The sequence below is a fragment of the Pan troglodytes genome, chromosome 4 (genome assembly GCF_028858775.2).
Source record: "Pan troglodytes isolate AG18354 chromosome 4, NHGRI_mPanTro3-v2.0_pri, whole genome shotgun sequence".
Classification (NCBI taxonomy): domain Eukaryota; kingdom Metazoa; phylum Chordata; class Mammalia; order Primates; family Hominidae; genus Pan; species Pan troglodytes.
Window position 1 is genome coordinate 6,306,472 of NC_072402.2, and position 13,785 is coordinate 6,320,256.

The window sequence follows — 13,785 nt, forward strand, 5'->3', positions numbered from 1 at the left end:
CAGGAATTAGCAGGTCCTTCCTACCATCCAAGGGAGGGCATAAGCAAAACAGTGATTGTCCAAGGTCTTTGAGAAAGTCATCTGGGAACCCACACTGCTTTGTCCTGCTCTCTGTCAGTGTACAGACACTGTTGAGACAAAAGCCTGCAGCCATCGCAGGCATGCACAGCATATGCTTCTATGTGGGTGTTTATTTTTCACCAGATAGAGTGCTTGGAACTGCCTGGCATCGTTCCTCTTGAGAGAGAGCTAGGAAACAACAGCAAAGTGGGTTTTCTTTTCTTTTTTCTTAGCTGCCGGAAAAATGGGATAAGACAGAGGCTGCAGGGACACAGACTGAATGCTTATAAGAAAGCCTTACCTTTCCCTGAACCTTCCCATTGACCCTGAGTCCCAGCTTCAAAGGCTGGGCATGTGGAACTGGGCTCATTTACCTTTTTACTGGAGGGCGAGGTGGGGAGCTCATGCCACTGGGTGTTCCAGAGATACCTGCAGAAGACTCTTAAGGAATTCCACATGTCCACTATTTAGCATTTAAAAATCTTTCAAGGAGGACAGATTAATGGGAAGAGTATTTCCTAAACCAAATCAGCCTTTTCAGAGAAAATAGAAGTATAAGCCAAAAGGAGAACACAGAAATTAAAGCACAGAAAATAGGATCGATTTAAGCTCTCAAGTTGAGTTTAAAGCTGAGGGCCATGCTGAAGTACCTGTGTTTCCTATAAACCTCCAGCGACCATGACTGAGGGCTTGGAGAAAGTCATGGAGCTCAATGGCCATGATATGATGCTCAGCAAAAGGCAGGGGCTTTGAGACCTGAGAGTGACTTCAAATTCTGGCTTAGACCATTGTGATCTGTGCTGTTTGGAGTCAGTTATTCCCCTTTCTGAACCTCAGTTTCTCTCTTTACCATTTGGGGACAATATAACACGCAAGGCAGAGCTGTGGGGATTAAAGACACCATATATAAATAAATGTGAGGCCCCCACACTGTGCCCGAGTCATCGTAGAGGGCACTTTGTGAATGACACTGCTTATCACATCAATTCAAGTATGGCTACTTTATTGATTTTTAATTTCCTCTCATAAAATACTGACTTTTGGAGTTTTATTTTTGAGAATGGGGAGGCAGAGGAAACAGGTGAGAAACCAGGTCCTGGATTGTTACGGTAATAATACAGTTGATGAGTTCATGCACCAAAAAGCCCAATAATGGATAGAGGCTTCTGCCACTAGCTGAGGACACGGGACACAGGCTGTGGCCTTCAGCTTCCCCCAGAGCAGAATGAGAGCTTCAATCTGTCAACTAAAAAACCACTGTCTTCATACATTAGGATAGGTGATTTCATTTCTTACAAAGGGCTGCAGCCTGCAAGGTCACCATTCGGAGAGGCTGAGAATTGTAGCCTCTGGCAGAGCCCAGAAGGAAGGCACTTTGAAGGAGGAGGGGCTGGGGCAGGAGCTTCATGCAGAACAGATTCTTGTTTAGCTGCTAGAGAAAAGAAACCTTGTGCAGTTAGAACATAGTTTATTCTCTAAGTGTAGGGGTGCGTGACTTAACCCTTGCCTGGCATGGCCTTGGGTCTTGTGTATAGTTTGATATATTATTGCCACAAAAGAGTTTATTCTGCTAGTCTTATGATCTCTATTTTAACATTAATGCTGGTCAGTTTTGTCTAAACCACAGAAGGGATGGGGTATAAGGAGGCGTATCTAACCTCTCCTCCCGTCATGGCCAGGAACTCCGTCTTCAAGGTTTCTCTGGGTTCCCCTTGGTCCCTAGGGCATTTGCTCAGTCAGTTGGGGAACTTAATATTATTTTAATTCTCAAATCCAAAGGATCTCTTATTAGGGACATTGATTTAGAGCAAGGGCTCTTCACTAAGGTCGATTTTGCTAACCGTGGGCATTTAGCAATGTTTGGAGACATTTTTGGTTGTCATAACTGGAGGGAGCTACTGGTATCTAGTCGGTAGACATCAGGGGTGCTGACAGACATACTATGATGCCTGGGACAGCCCACATAACAGAGAATTATCCAGCCCCAAATGTCAATGCTACCAAGGTTGATTAAATGTAATAAATGATGTGTGTGTGTGTGTGTGTGCGCGTGTAAAGAAAACTTTTTACATGGATAGACATGATTTAGAAGTTTAGGGACTTATACTTGATTTAGAAAAAATAACAAGAAGATAAAACTTATGCTCATATTTAAAATAAATACCTTCTAGCCTGCTTTTCAGTAAAGGGCGGTATGAAATCTGGACAGACATGTAAGATGTGAAAATTTTAACCAAATGCCTCATGCACTTCAAAGATAACATCTTATTCTTTGAAAGAAGAAATAATTTCATGTTTAGTTTCAAGAATCTTTTTCACTTTGGCCACCTGGTTTTAATCTAGTTTTATTTGCTCACCTAAACATATCATTGCTGAAAAAAGATTGAAATTCAAAATGTTTGATATAAAATATCCCTTTTTCCCTCCTTTCCTCCTTGTCTCTATATCATTGTGTAACTAGATTTGGTAATAATGAAGCTTTATCCAGATGGAGGGGTGGATATCTACTAACAGAATTACCCACAGATGCTTCATAAAATCCATCTGGCCGAGAGAAACATGAAGCTGAGCTGTTCTGTAGGTGAGCCATATTTTGCCATGGATAGAAAGAAATGTCTACATCTTAAGAGTGCTTAAAGGTTTTTGAAATCTCAATTTTTATTAAAAAATGTTTATTAAAGACATTTTCAAGAAGAAAAGAGGACTTAGGTTTAATAAATGAAAATGCCTTGCTTTCTTATGTTTTCTCCATTTTAGCATATGCCATATTTAGGACATAGAGGTTACTTGAGAATGACAGCCAGGAATACAGCAATACCTCATGTAGCTGGCTAGAGTGAGGCTAGGGGCCAGATGGATAATTCCCTCTCTTTCTTTCTTTCTCTCTCTCCTTCTCTCTCTCTTTCTGCTTCATTCCTAAGCTTGGTTTTAGTTTTTTCATATTTAAAGGACTAGAAATCGATGTTGGCAAGAACCCAAGGGGATACTTACCATGAAGGTGGTATGGATTTTGTATTGTGCCTGGATTTGGGGTCCCTCTAAATAGCATCTGGATTCCACTGGACCCTGGGCTGTCCTTAGAACCTACCCTTACCCCCGACCGATTCATTAAGGGTGGCCTCTTGCTGGATTCCAGAAAGCATCCAAGCCGAGCAAGTCTTTCCAGACCTTTCCCAATTCATTTCCATCTGATCATTCAATTCGAGTCTCCCAGTGCCTACCATGTGCCAGGGATCCTTTTAGGGTTGTCCATCCCATCCTGCCACTTCTCTCCCTGTATAGCCTTTAGTAATTCATTCTACCTCTCCATGCTCCAATTCCTCCATCTAACACAATATAAATGACACAGTAAATTACTTATTACTTAATTGGCATGCTCCTGCTTACTACACAGGCCGCATCTACTGGTAATCATGGCCTTTCAGGGAGCTCCTCCATGCTTATCTGTGAAGATTGTGTCCCTGGGAGATAAGTTCAGCCTTTGCTCTGTTGTCCTGGGTTATTTTCACTGGCTGTGGCCTCTGAGTTCAAGCACTCAGGATACATCTCCCGAGCACAGGATCTGGTGGTCATGACTGCTGCCGTGTATTTTACATAATCGTTTTGGAATGTACTTCACAAACTCCTTGGTATTCTAAAAATAACCTATCCCTTTGCTTATTTTTATGCCCTTACCTTGGCTGCCAAGTTTTTTCTTGGAGGGAAATATGAGTTAAAACTGATATACTGGAATGGTATTAATTACAGCACCTTGAATAGTAACGAAAAGCAGCATTGCTAAAATTACTAGTTAATCACATACAAATAGTGCTTGCTGTCAGCTTTTTATAGCTGAAATTGGGACCAAGTTCGGCCATGGAGCAGCGAAAAATATTCAGAGCTGTTATGTCCTCCAAGAATCAATGATGTGAGTAGGTTTATCCAAAGACTAGAAGAAAAAGGGTTATAAATGCAACTCTACAATTTGAAGTCAAATTTCTTGTTCTCTCTGGGTCACAATGCCTTTATCTCTATTTAGAAGATCAAAAAGAGAAAATACAACCTTATAATGACACAAACAGGATTTAACTTACTGAAATATTTAAACTGTGCTGAAAGTTTTACATTATGAATAACTAACTCTGCTTTTTAAAATTCGATCACCATGCTATAACAGTAACAGTATTGCAATTAAATATAGTTGATATGTTCCCAATGCTCTAGGCCTTTGGCCCTCATTTTTAGAGAAAGGCCCCTTCATAAAGAAAGTGAATCAAATCCCAGAAATAACCATTTCTTGGCAGAGACAAAGAAGAGACCAAAGTTGATGCTGTAATTTAATAAAAGCTAATTGAAGTGATTCCAAAATTGTGCATGGAACTTTGGAAACTTCAGTTCTTTTTTTTTTTTTTTTTTGAGATGGATTCTCGCTCTGTCACCAGGCTAGAGTGCAGTGGCGCGATCTTGGCTCACTTGCCAGCTCCCTCCCAGGTTCACACCATTCTCCTGCCTCAGCCTCCTGGCTAGCTGGGACTACAGGTGCCCACCACCACGCCCGGCTAGTTTTTTGTATTTTTAGTAGAGACGGGGTTTCACCGTGTTAGCCAGGATGGTCTCGATCTCCTGACCTCGTGGTGGCCTCCCAAAGTGCTGGGATTACAGGCATGAGCCACCGAGCCCGGCCTGGAAACTTCAGTTCTAAAATAAAAACTGTTCCCATAGTCTAAGAGATATGTAAAATATAATTTCTTGGTAAAATAAATGGATAAACAGAAGCTCATGAGCAGCTACTCAAACTTGCTCAAGTACTGTGAGCATCATTCTTTGTTCTCTCTTTAAAAGGATCCTTGCTGATTCTGCAGGCACACTTCACATTAAACATCAACAGAAAAAGCTGAAGAGCGTTCCATCAACTGCTAATGAAGATACATTTTGTAATTTTTGTCCTAGATAGCAGCATTGACTTTTCAAAGCAATTGAAAAATTGGTTTTAGGAACCATCACAAAATTGCTAAACCATTCCATCCCAGGTCTAAAAACAAAGGCCTTGGTCTTCCTTACACAATGCTTGGCAGTGTCCGAAGGGTGAGTGAAGTCAGTGTGTATACCAACAGAAGGTGAGCATGCACAAGGAGCTTCAGACGTGCTCCCTTGATAGTGTTGGCTCATGTTCAAGAGCAAGAAACAGTGTGTGGATTTGGGAAGTTGGAATAGCTGCTTGACCAACATAGGTTTCATGTGTCTGGAACAGAAGAAAGACAGGATCTTACTGTTTTTTGTTTTTGTTTTTGTTTTTTTTTCAAGGAAGGGAAGTTTTACTCAAAGGCCTTTACCTCTCAGCATGACTGATCCATTTTCTTTTTTTTCTGGCACTTCCTACCACCAGGTGAACATTTGCAATCATTAAGATATTAGAGCTTAATAACAATCTCAGGAGGTCGTAAATGAAATTATCCCTTTGCAAACAAAATGGGTTAAAATTCCCATGGAATGGAGAGGAAACTAATATTATGTCCTCTTCAGGTCTTTCCTCTGTCCTCTAGACACAGAAGAAACCTCTTTTGACCTGGGGCTCAGGGACATCTCTGGCTTTGAGGTTGGTCCTCTTCATCAGAATAATTTTATTAGACTTGACATAATACTGTTAGAATCTTGAGTCTCCAGTCTAGTAATCTGCCTCCTGTTGTTTCTCCTGCATCAATGCCTTCATCTGTTATGGTCATTATACCTGGCTCTGACATGAGAAGAAGAGGTGATATATTATAAAAATGTTTACAAATGGCCCTCCCAGGATTTTAGTCCTTCAAGAACTTGGGGTCTGCGTTACTCTGATCAGCTTCTTAGAAGTCAGAGCTCTCCTGTTTGATGTACCCAGGCCTCCTGTCTGTTGGGTGCCCTGACTCCTGACTGCCATGAGGTCATTCTACAGTCCTAACACAAATCCCTCACAGCTGGCATCCTCCTTCCCTGAGGATGGGCCCAAGACACAAGTCTATGTCAGCAATTTTGGAAAAGCAGTCCCAGTGGCACCTGTGTCAGGATCATGTGGGATGCCCATTAGAAATGCAGACAGCCTGGGTTCTCCAAGAGCCTCCCTGATTCAGAATCTCTGGAAATACATTCCTAGACTTGGCACTTAAAAAAGCTTTTCAGTACACTGAGATTAGTGTCCATGCCAGTACACTGAGATTAGTGTCCATGCCAGGGTGTGAGCTACTGGGTTATACATGGAAAGTGGCATCTGAGACAAAGACACATAAAACAGAAGTGTTGTCGACCAGTGACTTGTCCTGAGTAGGGAGTTTGGAAGGAGTAACATGTATGTTCTCTTGAGATTATAATTATAATCAGAACAATGAAAACGGCAATCCATCATAAGAACACTTATATGCAAATAAGGTAGGAATATTTCCATTCAAAATAATTTCTAATAGCCACCTTGAGTACTTGGTTGAAGAAAGTCCATAGAATGTTGGTGGCCATTGAAATTCAAATCTCCTTACGCATTTTCTGACAAAATGATACAGTTAAACTAGAAGAGCAAATACCATTACCCATAATACACATCTATAGTATAATTAGGAGGTAGGAATACTCTGTGCTTCATGTACACAGCCAGATTCAGGACATGAACTTGAGCTCATCCTTGAGGAAGCAATCCGGTGAGGGTGTGTAGGAAAGCAGGGAGGAGAGAGGAAGTCTAGGAAAGAAAGCCCACCCTGGGTGGGAAAATACCGAAAACTACTTTCAAAGAAGTAAGGGGACAGAATTCAGACCTGATTGCGAAGAAAAAAGGAAAGCAAGAGGTGAAATCAAGGTCTTACAGAAACACAAGAGAAGCACAACAACATTAGCAGCACCATGCCTCCCTGTAGCAAGAAATAAATAGATAGACAGACAGACAGACAGACAGATGATAGATAGCATCTGACTATACCAACAGAAGAGCGTGTGCTTGAATTACATCTAAACACTGCATGCACGTCTGCATTCAGCTGCTATCTCTGATCTGGTACCAACAACAACAACAACAACAACAAGCATTTAAAAATGACTGAGTAAAAGAGTTAAAAAAGCTTACAAAATAAAGAAGAGAGCATAGGAGAAGTGAACATAGTAAAAATGTTTATCAAATATATAATTGAGATTCCCCGAAGAACAGCAGGCCATGAATAGGGCAGAGAAGCATTATCTGAAAAGATCCAGGCAAAAATTTTTCTAAAGCTGATGTAACACATTAATCAACAGATTCAATTATCTGCACAAAAACACACACACAAAAAAACAAGAAAAAATAATGAGATAAACCAATGCCTCCTCCCAGTTTAAAAAAAAAAAAAAAGGAAAGAGAAAGAGAGAGGGAGAGAGATTGTCTCTAACTATACCAATAGAAAAAAAAATCAAAACAAACATCTAGATATAACATCATCGAAAAAAAAAAGAAAAAATATAGCATATAACAAAAAACTAAAGGGGGAAAAAAGAAAAAAAAAAGTTACTTTCAAAAGCGCAACAGTAAAGCTGATTTTTAACAGGGATAATTGAAGCAAGAAATAATGGAATAACAACTTTACCTTTAAATAGATTAAAGAAGATTGTTCCTAATCTAGATTTATAGACCAAGTGATCACACCCTTCAACAACAAAGCAAAATAAATATATGTTCAGAAAAGCAAAAATGAAGAGAAATAATTACCAGAAGATCCTCCCTAAAAGACATTCCTTTGAATTGAGGTCTCGCTCTGTTGCCCAGGCTGGAGTGCAGTGGTGCAACATGGCTCACTGCAGCCTCGACCTCAAACTCCTGGGCTCAAGTGATCCTCCCACTTCAGCCTCTTGAGTAGCTGGGACTACAGGCTAAAGAAAATTCTAAAGGAAATTCTTCATAGAGAAGAATGCTGATCACAGATGGAAGCCTGGAAGTAGAGAAAGAAATGCAGAAGAATGGAAAGGGTGAATTATATGAGTAAATAATGTGAAAGGAAAATAAATCTTAGGACCCCCAAATAACTAAGCTGAAAGGAAGAGTCAAGCTGGGAACTGATTTTGATTAAGTAATAGGAAGTCGGCGTCTAAATTAAATGAGTAGAGATCACCATGAAGTTCTTCCTGAGGGAGAAAATAATGTTAATAAACACGGAACAGCCCAGCACTCATAAGGAAACATGAGCTTAGCAACTTTGGTGGAAATATGACCTCAGAGAGTGGTAGAGCAATCTCCAGGCTTGATTATAAAAACAAGAGGTTGATTCAAGAACCAGAAATATAAAGTGCAAACATTCAAAGCCAATGTGGAAACTTGGACAGAGAACAAAACCTTAAGATGGAGCAAGGAACTATAGTTTTTGATCTCATAGGGAACAATTTCATCTGAGTGACACCTCATTGGCCTAAAGGAAATATGGAAGGGTTTATTTGGTTTTTAGAATCCAAAACCCTGGCTCACAAAAACTATACATTTTTGTGCACATTTCTTCACCTGTCTGGGTCTCTATGAGATGTGCATGAGACAATGTGAACTTTAATTTAATTAATTTTCACATTGTCTCATGCACATCTACATGGCACATAACCTTGAGAATGCTCTCAGTAATTAGACACCAGTATTATTAGATATGGCATAAGACCGGAGAGAACGAGCACATTATCATCTGGCTTTCTGTGCCCAGAGTTTTGTGTGGTTTCCCTCAGCAGGAGCTACTGACTTGTAAATTGTCATTTCTGTGGGTGGAGGTGTGAATATGTGCTCCAGTTGGAAAAATCAGGGCACAGAGTTGATATGGCACCTCCCCAGGGTTTCTTTCTAATGCTCCTTCTCTCCAAAGGTGACAGACTGTGTGGCACTGAGGACAGAGAACAGAATGTGGATGACACTTGGCCCCTTCTGGATGATGAGGATACACTCATTCCCGCTCTGTTATCCCAGCCTCCTGACCCACTCGGAGTCACCCTTTCCATAGGGAAGGAGTTTTCTAGTAATTAACCATATTAATTACTTCCTCCCCGCATTAACATATCTTCCTGCCCGCAAACTCCCAAACAGCTGGATAGTCTAGTAATCAACTCCTTTCCTTGTGGCACCTCCAGATTTTCTGTGTAATAGAGGCTTGTCTTGGTGGAAGGGTAGGAGAGAGGATAAGAGACCTTGTGAAGCTGTGAGTGTAATGTTTTTACCTAGATTTTGTGCTTATCATGATCGCCTGTGAACATCGAGGGGACTGTGTGGGCTAAAGCCCTCTTCTGCTTCTCTCTGTTCTTATTGCCCTTAGTTTTGGTGTAGAGCATGGGACAAGCACATGACAGGGAAGACCAAGCCCAATCAGCCTTTTTCCAGAACACAACCCCTTTGGAGAGTTATTTGCTGCATCCTGGTACTGTTTTTCTTCAGGCAAACCATGCTCGATCTTATGCAAATGGCTTCCCATTAAGATGGATAAAAATGGGCTCAGCTCCCCCTAGGTTCCAAGAGATGAGCACCATGGCTCATCTGTTAGGGCTGGAAAACAGAGCAGACAGGGCAAGAATGGGGAATGGGCGCCTGCAAACATTTGGCAGCAGTGCTCGGCTCTTCTATTTTAAGTAGCACAGTCCTAAGCCATGGAAGAAACTTCTCACATAAACACTGCCTTGTTAATTCCTCCCCAAATCCCCAGGAGGAGTGTAGGTGACAAATATTGTTACCCCACGATTCCAGATGGCAGACATGATGTCAGTCACTTGGCATCTTTTGTGTCTCAAAGTCACAATGCTCTTTGGGGATACAGCTGGGAACAGAACACGGGACTCTGCCTCGTTAGTGCAAAGACAGCCCATGCTTCTACTGTGGCATGCAGGGCTGTCTCCTAACTCCCTGACCACGTGACATTTTGACCTTTTGGAATACAGATAAGAAGCTCCTAGGGTTGAGTACCAGACTTTCGTTTTTGAATCAGGTACAAAGTGAGAGGCAGCCCCTCCCTGCCAACACAAACTATAGTCTTAGTCACAGAGATTGATTTTTTAAAGATGCTTTGAGGAGACCCTATAGAAAATTGAGAGATCACAGTAAAAACTGTCAACAAATAGCCACCAAAACTTCTTCCAATATTTGACTATGGGGAGAATGGCTACCTGCCTTTCAGAATGGCTCCTGCCCCTGGAAAAGTGATGAAAATATTTATGTTTCTTTTCTTGGCAGGCGCTTCTATCACTGGGCATCTGCTAGAGAGGTTTTCTTCCCCTGTTAGTTTATCCTTGGGAGCAATAAATGTAATGAGATTATGTTAATATCTTTATTGGATGAGGAAATCTTTCTTAAAAGGCAGAAACTAAACATCTAATGAACTCTTAGAAGGAGGAAGAAATCATTCCCTATGTGTTCTCCATGTTATAATTTATTTCTCCTATTTTACAAATAATTATAGCAGATTATCAGTAATTTGCTGTAAGATCATTCCTGGCAAAAAGGAAAGCAGGGTGCAGAGATGGTGAGATTATAATTCATTGACTCTATGAGATAAGAAGATAATCAGTCAAATTCCTACCCACAGCTGTTTATACCCACAGGCCCTCCAATTTAAGACTGGGCAAGGTTACCAAGCAAATGTTAATGACTTGCAGGCCTTTGGCTGAGAGCTGGGCAGTCAGTGGAGACGTGGGGCCAATGAAGTGAGAACATCTTTTCTATCTTGATAAGAGAGCGTGTCAACTGCAGTGGGTGGGAGCACAGACAGGAGTAGCCCCCGAGCTGACTCTCTGCCCTGCCCAGGCAATTGCTATTGTAAGTCCTATGCAGAAGTGCAGTCGCCCTGAGGGACAGGCCAGATGGGCACCTGTGGTGAGAAGGAATAAGAGGGTACTCCTCACTGAACATCCCAAAGATGCTATACCTAAATAGAGGTGTGGAGAGGACAGAGGTTGACCAGCAGAGGAAGAGAAGGCTTCTTTCCTGCTAACGGAGCTGAGAATGACGTTGAAGATTTTGGGGGAAGAGGAAGGCAAAGGGCATCATTGTGCATGACCTCTGTCCTGACCCAATCCAAGTGGCGTGATCATGCCAGGGTTGTGAGCGAGAGTTCCAAACAGGTGCAAGGGGATTTGCAAATGCTCCCTTTGTATTGAGGATTCCTTCTGCCAGGGGCAGGAGGTGAACCCAAGGATCATTGTAAACTGAAGGGTCAGGATGCCTGTGGCAGGGCTGCCTGCCCTGCAGTAACAGAAGACCTCGCTGGGTAGACTTTGTGGGCCAGAAAGTGACTCACAAAGCCATCGATACCTGCCTTCCTGGCAGAGCTGGAAGGTTCTGTGTTCTTGTGCCAAAGCTTTTCTCTAAGGAAGGCCTCAGGGCAGCTCTTTGAAACTCATTTCATTGAGTCATTTTGATTAAGGGCATTTCCCTGTGGAATAAATAGATTTGTCCTAGGCTGTAAATCTTGCTTCTTGTTTTCTATCTTGTATTGACTGTGGATGGGTTTATCTGGTAGCCCAGGAGAAAGTGTTTTTCCACATGGAGCTAAATAACAGCCTGTATATGGAACAAATAATTTTGTGCTTTAGCCAAATATACTGTCTGATATCATTGCAGTCACCTAGCAAATTTCTGGGGCCCTACAAGTAAAGGAAGCATGTGAGGACATTCAGCAGTTGCAAGCTTCCTGACAAAGTTGAAATCATCTTTCACTTGGTACCCATGTCCTCCTCTTCCCAAGCTGCCCATCACAAAGAACGACCAAGCTGGCTGTCAGCTCAGTTGCCTGAACAGTATCCAAACCATCAGAACCACCTCCACCCTCCCTTCGTCTTCCCAGCATCTCACGAGAAACCAAATCTCCGTCTGTCAATTGCACTGTTTTCTCAGGGTTTTACAGGGAATCAGACCAATAGGATCTATTATAAGGAATTGGCTCACATGATTATGGAGGTTGACAAGTCCAAAGTTTGCAGAATTGATGTCTCAGTTTGAATCCTAAATCTGGTAGACAGGAAGATTTCTCTCCTACTTGGGAAAGGATCAAACTTTTATTCTATTCAGACCTTAGACTAATTGGATAAGGGCCACCCATATTATAGAGGATGATCCTCCTGACTCTATTAATTGAAGTGCTGATCTTATCCAAAAACACCCTTACAGAAACACTCAGGACAAAGTTTGAACGAATATCTGGGGAGCCATGGCTCAGTCAAGTTGAACGTAAAATTAACCATTGCATGCACCTTCTTCAGGTCTCTCCAATTCATCCATCTCTCAATTTAGTTCTGGCAAAGTCATCCCTTACTTGCCTGCATTGTTACAACAACCTCTTAGCTCACCTGAAGTCTTTATTCTTATTCATACCAACTTTCCCAAGACCACCCTACACCATTCTTTGAAATTCTTCACTATAGCCTACCTATCAAGTTCAAATTTCTTAACATACTCTACAAATGCTCTAAGAATGGACTGACCATGCCTCTTCTTCCTCCCCTCATTCACCCAGACTAATCCTTCTACTCAACTCATGCTCATCACCTTCTCTGCATCCTCCGGTGTTCTCTCTTATCCATGCTTTTGAGAAAGGGTATTGTTCTATTTGACATACACTTTCCTTTCTTTATTCCCTGGCCAATATCTATTCATCCTCCAGGATTGAGCCAAGGATTATTCTTTTCTGATGAGCTTTTCTTGACCTCCCCGCAACCAGTCAGCTCTCGGTGTCCCATTTATGGACTCGATAGACTCTCTTGTGCCTTTCTGCAACTGCATACTTAGCTTTTGGCCAAGCTCAGTCTCTGTGCTACATTAGACTCTGCATGGCTCAAGGCAGGAATTACGTGGCCCAGGACTCCTGCTGGTCTCTGCCACAGCCCTTGGGCACGTGGGACACACATTGCACCTGAAATTAAAAATTAGACAAAATGATGACAGAAAGTACTCAGGATCTGAAATCAGAATGTGTGGGTCTAAGGCCCAGTGCTGCTGGCAGACTGGTGAGGTGACCTTGCTCAAACAATTTCACGTTCCTGAGCCTCCGTTTCTCCTGCTGGGTGGAGATGAGCTTCACTCTCTGAAGACCCTTATGTGTGGATGGAAGGGTTTAGTGGGTCAGGAACCCTATCTGAACAACAAAAGCCAAGGAAATGCCTTGTAACAGCCACTTTTCTGCCTCGCTGATGAGGCGCAGCAGGCATGGTGGTCAAGGGCATGGGTTCTGGAGTCACTCTTCTGCGGCTCAGATGCTGGCTTGACCACTACCTGTGTGTGACCCCAGGCAGGCCAATTCCTCTATGCCTCAGGTCTCGGGTCTATGACATGGTTGTGAGTGCTAATAACCACAGGCTCACTGCAGACGCTTGCTGTGAAGTGTGGTAACATGGGAGGGTACTCAGAACAGTGCCTGGGATGGAGTAAGCCATGGTGATATTGGCTGTTGTTGTTGCTGTTACTATTACCACCTGGGTATTAAGAGCACAAACTGTGGTTCCTGGAGCTGCCATTTCCTTCCTTGTGACATGGGTAGAGTTAACCTCCCTGGGCTTCCTCATCTGTAAAGGGTGTAATGACACTAGTCTGAGGTCACATGCCTGGAGATGCCCTACTTTCCCACCCAGGCCCTCTGAGCTGAGTGGTGGCCAGGCAGTGGCTCACTAGGGCTATTGCTCTTTCAAAGCCCCCAGAACATGAGTAGCCTCTCCTTCAAGTCCAGGGCTCCTGACCTGAGAGACCTGCGCAGCAGGGTGGGGCACGGTAGGTGCTGATGATTTGCAGGGCTCAAAACTCAGGCCAGGCAT